The 9,916-nt window shown below is 42.7% G+C and overlaps 1 protein-coding gene across 1 annotated transcript in view; it reads right to left on the bottom strand.

Annotated features, from left to right (window-relative positions):
• The window catches only part of LOC109410440 (solute carrier family 25 member 3), a 29,176-nt gene extending 19,640 nt beyond the window's left edge, over positions 1-9,536 (bottom strand). Inside the window, exon 1 of the mRNA XM_019683996.3 lies at positions 9,363-9,536. The gene's annotated coding sequence lies outside the window, so the exon portion shown is untranslated. The remainder of the gene's footprint in view (positions 1-9,362) is intronic.
• Positions 9,537-9,916: the final 380 nt, after the last annotated feature.

A 9,916-nucleotide genomic window follows, 5' to 3' on the forward strand; every position in this document is an offset into this window, starting at 1 on the left:
ATCCGTCTCCTCGACTATGTTTCACGTCGTCTTTGTGGCCCAATTGTGGGACTAATTCCCGTGAAAGACACGTCTGGACAGTTACTGGCCGACCCGGCTGACCAGTTGAAACGCTGGTTCGAGAACTTTGGAAACCTTTTTCAAGTGTCGGCCACGCCATCAACATTTCAGCATGATCCGCCAGGGTTCGACGCATCACCCGTGTCAACACCATCAGTGCAGGCGATAGAAACAGCCATCCGTAGCATGAAATCGAACAGGGCCCCAGGGGTCGATCGCATATCCGCACAACTACTGCATCAATTATTCTGCATCATATGGGAAACCGCGACATTTTCGGATGACTGGATGCAAGGCGTCTTAGTTAAGGTACCCAAAAAGGGTGACCCGACTGTATGCGATAATTGGCGAGGCATCATGATACTGTGTATCGTTCCCAATGTCCTCTGCAAAGTGATCCTTAACCGGATACCGGAGAAGATTAACGCAACTCTCCGACGGGAGCAAGCAGGATTCCGTGCCGGACGTTCCTGTGTGGACCATATTCTCACTCTCCGTATCATTCTGGAGCAAATCAGTGAATTCCAAAAGTCCAAAATTCCAAAAAGCTTTCGATCGTCTCAATCACGGAAACATGTGGAAAGCCCTCAGGCACAAGGGTCTCCCTGAGAAAATCATCGGCCTCATCGATGCACAGTACAGGGCATTTTCGTGCAGAGTACTGCACAACGGTGTTTTGTCCGATCCCGTCCGGGTCGTTGCTGGAGTGAGACAAGAATGTATACTATCATCGCTACTGTTCCTCATCGTAATCGACGATATCCTGGTAGGTGCGATTGACCGTGGATTGCTGTGGCAGCCCATTACCATGGAGGACCTAAATGACTCTTCTAGCTCAACGGAGCTCTGATATGCAGAGCAAGCTCGGTGATCTTGCCAATCGCTCCTCAGCGGCAGGTCTTACTATCAACGTCAACAAGACAAAATCGTTGGATGTAAACACGGTCAACCCTTCCAGTTCCAGCTTTACGGTAGCTGGCCAATCAGTAGGGAATGTTGAAAGCTTCCAATATCTTGGTAGCCAAATGGCGGCCGATGGCGGCACCAAGATCGACATAGGTGCACGGCCTCACAATTGGATCTCCAACGTGAAGCTCCATCGTCGATGTCATCAAAAGCCGGCAGCGAAAGAAATTCGGAAGCGAAAGTGGAGGTGGGTCGGCCACATTCTACGCAGGGGCGGAAACGAAATCTGTAAGCAAGCGTTCGACTGGAACCCAGCAGGACATCGCAGCAGAGGCAGACCCAGATCCCAGATGCTCATGGCGGCACAGCCTCAATTACGAAATCAAGCAAGTTGACAGTTGACAGGTCAGGCCACAGGTTAAGGCGATGGCTGGCAATTGTCCAGGATGGAGCTCTTTCAATTCGGCTCTCTATACCACCGTGGGTGCCCAGGACTGAAACCGAATTGAACCATGCCAGATTCACAAATGTGGGGCCCCAGGGTCACAATCAGGCTTATTCTGCGCGGCGTGTGAGGTGAGACGGACGGTTTCGTCTCACGTGACGTGAGACGACTAATGTAAATCAAATGGGGCGAGTCGACTTTTGTCACCTCATTCGTCTCGTCTCACCTCACACGCCGCGCAGAATAAGCCTGAATGTAGGGACTTTCTTGCTAGAGGATACATTTCTGCCAATATAGAATGTTAAGAAATGAGAAAAATTTGATCATCCTTATAAAAAAAATAATGTATGTCGTGGAAGTATTTGAAATTATGCCAATTTTATTACTGGCTGTACAATAGCGTGGCTCAAAATACCACATGTCGAAAAGTTCGATGGGCCCCCTTCTCATTTCGTTCTATACAACGCCACGATGCTCTGGTCAAATTTTCAGCTCAATCCGTTAACATTAGGGCGATGCTAAACACTTTTGAAGTTTGTATGGGAGTTTATATGGAAAAACATCGTTTTTAGCATTTTTCTCATGAGGGGAACTATTTTTACTTAAAACACATAACCGATTATATCGAACTATAGTCTCACATGTGTTGAAAAACTTTGTCGAAGACCGCAAAGTCATCCGGAGCTTGTAAGAAAAGATATTACATGCAGACCATCAGGTGGTGCTTAACATTTAACATGTAAAGGAATAATAATAGCAATAAAATCTCATTGAATGGGCCCGTACTGTCTAGGCTATAGCTTTTTCCGCAAGTGTCTGATCACGTTGCGGTCTTCGGCGAAGTTCTTCGGCATATCCCAGGCTATATTTCTATAGGATCGATTGCGTGTTTCAAGGGAAATTAGAACCCCTCAGAAGAAAACGGCAAAAAACGATGTTTTCCCATATAAACTCCCATACAAACTTCAAACGAGTTTAGCATCGCCCTAATGTTATCGGATTTAGCTGAAAATTTGACCAGAGCATCGTGGCGTCATATAGAACGAAATGAGAAGGGTGCCCATCGAACTTTTTGACATGTTGTTTTGCCATACAAGCTTGAGCCACCCTACTGTACAAGCTCTAGAATAGAATAGATAATTCTCGCGCTCAGTATCATACGGGCGTATCTACAATGATCGATTTCTCTTCATAGATTCCCTCTTCGGCTAATAACTTGGCCTGCAAATCATTTTTGGTTGTTTTAAATGCTAGTCCTAGTCGTCCTTCACCAAAATACACCGAGAGATCATCCGAATATTGATCGTATTTTCCGGAACAATCCGAAGAGAAAATCGACGTAGAGAAATCGATCATTGTAGATACGCCTGTATGTATGTATGATACTAAACGCGAGAATTGTGGTATTTTACAACTGTTGTGTGTTCATTTCATCACCACACTCTAGATTGGTTTTATTGCGATCGTATTGGATTTCTTCCCCGCGCTCAACAATTTCAGTGTATAATTTTAAAATTGTTATTCTTTATAGTTGATTTATCTAACTTTTTTTTTACTTATAAACCACCATGAATACGAATCGAACCATATGTAAAAGTCATCCGGATTGGTTCAGCCGTTCGTGAGTTTTGTTCCCTGAAAGGGACTTGAAATTCATTTTTATATACAAAGATTAGGTAAAGTTACTGCTGCACCACCATTGGTGTTCTAGTGTGTTTCTATTGGTTCAACCAAGTTTCCTGCCAAGAATGCTAGAGGTCCTGTAGAAGTTTCTTCTGTATTTTTTACAGAAATTTCTCAACTAGCTTGCGCAACTTTTTCGATTTCGGGTACGATTCCCGGTCGGTTCAGAAAGATTTCTGGACTTCCTTAGGCATAGAGTATCTGCATGTCCGCCATGCGATATACACATGCAAAATGGCAATTGGCAGAGGAAGCTCTCAGTTAAACGCAGTGGAAGTGTTCACAGAACAACACGCTGAGAAGCAGGTTTATTCCCAGTGGAGACATTACGCCATTGGGCCCATATAGCCGAGGCGGTAAACGCACGGGTATTCAGCATGACCATGCTGAGGGTGACGGGTTCGATTCCCGGTCGGTCCAGGATCTTTTCGTAAAGGAAATTTCCTTGACTTCCTTGGGCATAGAGTATCTTCGTGCCTGTCACACGATATACACATGCAAAAATGGTCATTGGCAGAGGAAGCTCTCAGTTAATAACTGTGGAAGTGCTCATAGAACACTAAGCTGAGAAGCAGGCTTTGTCCCAATGAGGACGTTACGCCAAGAAGAGGAGAGGACATTACGCCAAAAAAGAAGAGCCTGCAGGGAATTCTCCAGGAACTGTAGGAAGACTCTCAAGAGGAATGGTTATAGAGATATTCCAGGAGGAAACGCTTGAGAAATCTCAGCACGAATTCGTTACGGCTCGTAGGTAGTACCCCCTCCGCAGGTTTGTGAGATTTTGTCGCGGTGTGGTGTAGTTTTCGTCTGTTTGTTCAATTAAAATTCAGGAAAGTGTGTGTTGTTTGTTCCCACTCTTTGTGTTTACTGGTCACCCGGAAAGAATGCAGCCATAAATAGCAGCTACCATGATCCTTCAACATTAGCCACCAGATGACTCTGCCTTGCCTGAAACATGGACGTAGACGATGGTAGCGAAAGGAGGCCATTAGGGTCTTGGAAATCCACAATAGAGCCTAGGGCCGTCCATTTCAGAGTTGATGTGCATGTGCTGTAGTCCCATGTACGGGAGCCGCATTGCAAGTATACATTTCTGTAGCAATAAAGTCCACAATAAAACCTACAAAAAGTGTGTGATGTATCTGTAGATCAGGAGTTAGCGATTCCATTGGGTAACCATCCGCCATGAACAAGATTCCGGTGAAGATTCAGGCTGGTGAAGTTACGGCCATGCGCTACACTCAGCCGAAGACTCAAAGGAGGCTCATTCTCCGGAAGACAAGGTTTCCCTGAATCCGCAAAAGAGCAAGAATTAAGCGTGCCGATCCTGTGGTTGGGATTAAACAGTCTCGCTAGCCGCTGGGAAGGGCACCTCCTCAAGCCGAGCTTTGGGTAAACCGCTATTAGTTACACATTTTTGGAGTTATTCTAGTAGGAATTTCTGAAAGAATTCAAACAGTTATTTCTGGATGTATTCCAAGAGAAATCCTTGAACAAATTTTCGAAGGAATTATTCTTGATGGGAGATATTCCTTGAAAAACTTCAAGAGAACTAGACTAGGACGCTAGGACAATCCCAAGAGCAAATCCTGGACGAATCCTAGCAGGCATTTCTGGAGGAATTCAATGATAAATTTCTGGAGGTGTGTTTGTTATTGCTCTTATGATTCCTATATGGAGTCTTTCAGGGATTTCACTAACGATTCTTCTAGGTATTGCGTTCGTAAAGGTATTTAGATTATCGCATAATCTGAATCTGCACTAACAAATTAATCAAAATCCATAATTTTATCATTATTTGTGCCGCGAAACTGTATTTAAAATGCATTTAAAATTTATATGTGGATTGTTTTGTTCGGGGCGATCTGTCATTCTATCGATTGAACTGTCATTCTATCCACGGAAATTAAAACAGTTTTATTATTATTTGACCATCAAAACAAAGATATTCGAGCGAAATAAAATTGTATTAAATTCAAAAAAGGAACTCTTTCGGCCGTAAAAAATAACCACATTCCAACTAAACAACCTAAACAACCAAATTACCATAAAACAGGGTATCATTGATCAGCGGGGTAACATTGATCGGCTAGACCGACCTCATGAAATGCTCAAACAAGCATTTTACATTGAATCAGATTCTGCTCTCGAATGGTATATCGAATCTGTTATCATTTAGCTATTAAATGACATGCACTTCATGAAAATTTAATTTCATAAACATTTAAATATATCGATTATTCCTTAACTGTGTTTCGCGACGCAATGAGATATAGGGTGACAATGGGTATTATCGGCAGGTTTGTTCTCTTCGTCATGGGGGGATTTTGTCAGCCAAACTTCCTGAAACTTGGCTATATAATTCAGCTAAGTTGGGAAGGATTTGAGACCAACTCTGAGTTCAATAGGTTTCAAAAAAAACCCCAAAGACGAAGAGAACAAAACGGCCGAGAATATGTAATTTCCCCTATTGTCAAATATACATGCTTGGCGTGAATACTAAACACAATATGGGGTTCGAAATCACTTTATTACTTCAATATGATATCCTAAAGTTGGATTTAATAAACGAAACTTTTATGAAATTCCTATTTTTTAGTGAAACATACGATTTATGAAAAGTACGCTATCAATTCCTTAAGCCATTGCCTACTTTTAGGCGTTTTTTCCTAAACGCCTAAGTTTGGAGGGTTTTAGTTCTAAAATAACTCAAAAAGTACATAACTTGTAAGAATTTGGACAACATATTCGAAATCAGCAACCCCGAATTTAGTAAGTAAAGGTATTTTCAACACAAACGAACATCACTGACATGATCAATGTTATTCCAAATCAACAAAATCAAAAATTAGATTAAAAAGCCCATATAAAAATGTTTTACTCAAAGGGCCAGTACTTGTTTTGAAAATATAAAACATGTAACGTTTGCTTTAACAAGAGAATTATTCAAGATCAAAAATTCTGATCAATGTTACCCCGGATTACGGTACTCTCATTATAGCTTCACAAATTCTTGCTGGGATTTGGGATTCATTCAGGAATTTCCACCGGGGTTTCTCTAGAAGGTCTTGCTGAGATTTCACAAGCATTTTCATATGTTATTTCTGCAGGTATCGTTCTTGGGAGTCCTCCAGGACTCCCTGAAGGATTTTCAGCTGGAATTGGTTGATCAATCCCAGTACAAATTCATGGATTTTCGACTGGATATCACCTTGCCACAATAATTGTGTTAAGATTTAAATATTGAGCGAACTACAATTTTCTCGCTCCGACGTTTCAGTCCTGGTTCAGCACCTTCCTCAAGGATAAAGAATTGTTCGCTCTTGTCCTAAAGCTTTTAGCCTGTTGTGTTGTGTTGTTCAAACATTTTTGGAATCTTTTGTAGGTGGTACTGAACGGTTAACGGTATGGAGCAGTGAAGAGAATTGTCAGACAAAAGAGGCATAAAACAAGCAACAAAGAAGGTGCGACGATTACTCTTTATCCCTACTAGTAACAGATAATGACATGATCTCGAAAATTTTTGTTGCAGACAAAACGGAAGCTGAAATTGTTGCGTACTTTTTAACTCGTGAATAATCAATTATTAACCTAACCTAACCTAAAGTCGAAAATGTTTGATGATAGATCTTCAGCAGAGTTGCAGAGTTTACCGACTCCAAGTTACCGTTCGAAAATCGCAATGCAAGGCTTAAAAATCTCTACACTCGAGGTGTGCAATGTTTATCCTATTATTTTCAAGTTGGGACAAACTCATGTCGCATTGGGTGGATTGTCGCAACAAATACAGGTTGCGACATTGTCATTATTGTTGCGCGATGGTTGAATTTTGATTCACTGGTACCGTCTACCCTCGTTCGTTTGACCGCATGTAATCTGAACACTTTTTAGTTTGACCCCCTCTAATCTGCACATCGTTCAAACTAAAAATGGTTCAAACGTCATTCTGCTAATGGAACGGTGTGAAACGGAACGCAGAACCAAAACAAAACACCAAATCAGGTTGCCAGTAGTGTGCTTTTCGATGCTAACAGAGTTGCTAGACGTTTAAATTAAAAATGAACCCCGTTGGTTTGCATGAGGTGCCGTTCAAACGAACGGGGGTAGACGGTATGGGAATGTCCATAAATTACGTCACGCTTTTAGGGGGGAGGGGGGGTACAGCAAAGCGTGACGACCCATACAAAAATTTCAGAGATCTCATACAAAAAGTGTGACATAGGGGGGAGGGGGGTTGAAAATGGGCAATTTTTGCGTGACGTAATTTATGGACGTTCCCTATGGAGTGTTGTTCAAGTAGCGAGAATATGTGGTTTATCTTTAGCACTGTTTCACTGTCGGGTGTAGGCGAGTCTAATGTTTTTCTATTTCTGAACCGAAACGTCGAAGCGCAGTTCGCTTAGTGTTTAAATAAGACTGACAAGCCAACACAATTATTATTCCCAGATAAATCTCCAGAGGATTCTTGTAAGAATTTCTAGAGGAATTTTGAAGGAGTTCCAGCAAGCGTTTCTAGAGGTAATCCCAGAAGAATTCTTAAATGAGTTTGAAGAGGAGTTTCTGGAGGAATGCTTGGGAAAACCTCTGGAGGAACTACAAGAGGAATCCGAACAAGATTTTTGGAGTAATTTTAGAAAACCCCTGTAGACAGAACGAACATCTGCAGGAATCCCAGTAGGCATTTCTGGAGGAATTCCCTAAGGAATTCTTGAAAGAATCCGCATAGGATTGCCATGAGGAACTTTTGGAGGAAGTCATGGAAAACCCTTTCGAGGTGCCACAAGAAGAATTTCTAGAGATCCCAGCAGGTATTTCTGGAGGAAATCTTCGTAGAATCATAGGAAAAAATCTTGGGGGAATTTTTCGCTAGGGAAATTCCGCCATGAATGCCAGTTGAGTTGGGATTCCTCTAAAATGCTTATTGGAATTATTCCAGAGGTATCTCCAGAGGTTACTATACAAATCCTTCCCGTGGTTCCTCCAAGGAATCTTATACGGCCTTCTCCAAGAATTCCTTCAGGAATTCCAACTAGGATTCCATCAAAAAAAAATCTTGCTGAGATTTCACAAGCATTTCCAACTAGGAATTTTTCTGTAATTGCCCCTCCAAGCATTCCGGGAGGATTCACAGTAAGACTTCGTGGTGTATTCCACCAGAAATTCCGGACTTAATCCCAGAAGCAATTCTGAATCAATCAAACTCCTGGAGAAATCCCAGACGGAATCGCAGCAGACATTTCCAGAGGAATCTCTGCTATATAATTGCATGAGGACTTCCAGCAATAGAAACCATCCACAGGAATTCCTCCAAAATTTATCTGATGTCATCCCTTCAGGAATATCTCCAAGGACATTCCATGAATTCGTATTGGGATTTCTTGAGATGCAGATTTAGGACTTGACACATTTTTTTTATATCTTTATTATCGAGACTTTCAGCCCAAGGCTGGTTCGTCTCCAGAGGATAATGGTGAGTCTACACAGATACAATCTGTATCGACGATTCTTTTATTACTAACTGAAAAGGAACTGCAAATACTCGCAGTGTACGAAGAGCGTGTCCTTTCTTATAAAGACACATAGAAACATTCAGCAATGACCTGCTTGTAATGGCGACCCCTTTCGACGTGCACCATCACCACGCACGCCATTGAGATGCGATGCGTGCGCGTGCATCGCCAATCCGCACGTTTCTCACCCGCCGAACCAATAGTGTGGCTCAATGGTGAAGTTCAAGCGCGACCGATTTAAGGCATGGGTATTTATTTCTATTTTTAAACTAGTTTGACCTAAACCGAGAAGAAACACTTTCGCGGACTGATAAGGAAGGACGCACAATTCTACGACGGAAGTGAATCGTCTCGCGCCCTTGACACCAGAATGTCACGCACAATTCTTCAATAATATGCATATATGCTTACATTTTAATGAAATTTTATGTAAGTTTATTTCTGAAAAAATGATTACTTGGTTCCCTAGATAAGTAATGTTGACGTAACACTGAAAAATATCTCGAATATTACGGTTTTTCCAAGTCATTACATAACCGAGATGGAGACCAGCCATCAGCCCCTTGTGAAAAATCTCTTCACGCTATCCGATTAGGTTGACCGAATTCTCGCGAGATTCTGATCCTTTCACATCTGAGCACTTCCAAGCAAACATTTCCTCCTTCAAATCACTAGATCCACCCCAAAATTCTTCGATAATAATCCTACACCCCCAATGAAGAAAATTTTGCCCCGGCCTCGTCCTGCTCCTTCGTTACCTGGTAGGGGAGGTTCCTTCTTCACCACTCTATGATCTATCTGTCACACACGCACGGTACGGACTTCACACGGGCAGCCTGCTCACGGTGTGTCGGTTCGAAGCTTACTACGACCGAGCGCAACCAGTCAGAGGCGAATTTCCTCCCAGGCGGCGATGATGACAGAAGTTTTCCGTTTTCCCTACGATGGGAGCATGGGAGCGAGAGAGAGAGTCTGCTCGGTTACGTCAATGAATTTACTTACTCTGTTTACTGAGTGAAATTGGACGAGCGTGTGCCAAGACGACAAACAAGAGCGCGAATCTCACGTGCGTGTTTGCAGAAAAAGCACGCGACGAGAGTGAGTTGGTCGCGAAATTTTCTCTTTCCGCGCGCTGCGAACACTCGGGTGGGTGACAGATGACGATTACTGGCTGATGTTTATTTTCCCTCACGCGCGTGAACGAACGAACAAGCGAAGGGCCTACTGCGATTTTCCACCACATGGGAAACAGCTGACTGGCGCGAGGGTGATTCTCAACTCTTTCCCGTGCGAACAAACCAAAATGACCGGA

The sequence above is a fragment of the Aedes albopictus genome, chromosome 3, assembly GCF_035046485.1.
Source record: "Aedes albopictus strain Foshan chromosome 3, AalbF5, whole genome shotgun sequence".
Classification (NCBI taxonomy): Eukaryota; Metazoa; Arthropoda; class Insecta; order Diptera; family Culicidae; genus Aedes; species Aedes albopictus.